This window comes from Manacus vitellinus, unplaced genomic scaffold, assembly GCF_001715985.3.
Source record: "Manacus vitellinus isolate BGI_N305 unplaced genomic scaffold, ASM171598v3 scaffold_8_pilon, whole genome shotgun sequence".
Taxonomy (NCBI): domain Eukaryota; kingdom Metazoa; phylum Chordata; class Aves; order Passeriformes; family Pipridae; genus Manacus; species Manacus vitellinus.
Genome location: NW_021940864.1, coordinates 9,975,914 through 9,977,020, shown reverse-complemented (window position 1 = coordinate 9,977,020; position 1,107 = coordinate 9,975,914).

The following is a 1,107-nucleotide window of genomic DNA, read 5'->3' as shown; positions in this document are numbered from 1 at the left end:
AGGGGAGGTTTAGGTTGGATAGTAGAAAAAAGGTTCTTCACCCAGGGAGTGGTCGGGCACTGGAACAGGCTCGCCCGGGAAGTGGTCACAGCACCGAGCCTGACAGAGTTCAGGAAGTTTGGGCAATGCTCTCAGGCACGTGGTGTGATTCTTGGGGTGTCCTGTGCAGGGCTAAGGGTTGGACTCGGGGATCCTTGTGGGTCCCTTCCAAGTCGGGATAGTCTGTGATCCTGTGACCGGGGAGCAGCACGGCCCGGCCCCACGACTTGGCAACCCGCTGCCTTAATTCCCTTTCGCGGCTGTTTTTTAGTATAAGTTGGGTAATCGGGGAAGGTGGAAGAGGGGACACTGTCACAGGTCCTCTCAGTACTCTCGTCAAGACCCTTAGGATTCGACAGCAACGGCACATTTTGTCTTGTCCCTGTAGTCGTAAGTCTCTTGTGCATGCTTTTTATAGATAAAATTTTCCAGCTTTCTTCCTTCTCTCTCATCCCTCCCCAGCAGCCACAAACATCATTATGTACTTCCAAAAAAACTCTGCGAAGATCTCCAACCTCCAGTTGCAGAAGCAGCTGTGGGGAGAGACTTTGCAGCCCCATCCAGAGAACCTGCGCCTTTACAAAACCGCTCTAGGGTGAGGAATTTTTGCCTTCTGTGTAACTACAAGATCCCTTGTGGCGATACAGGACTCTTGTCTGTTCGCTGTGCCTGTCTGCTCTTGCCTTCTCTGTAGCGCCTGAACAGACCATGGAAGAGCACTGCCAGACCTCCTTCAGCCCTCTCTGGCCTGACCAGGCTGTTTTCCTCAGCTTACTTCAACTATTACAATAACACTGAGCAGAATGGCTTGTGCAAATGATTTTAACTCAGCTTGAGTTCTTAAGGAAGCACAGCAGCTGAAAAAAACACCATCACCTTAAGAAGGAGATATGCTAGAGGGTCTTTTGTGCTGAAAAAAAAAATAAATTCAAATTGTAAATGTGGACTGAAAAATATATTGCTTTCACATACTAACCATGCCATGTGTAAAACTAGTCCACTGTTTCCTAGACAATGAGGCTTCAGAGATGACTGTACCATCAACAAAATTAAATCCCAACCTCCATT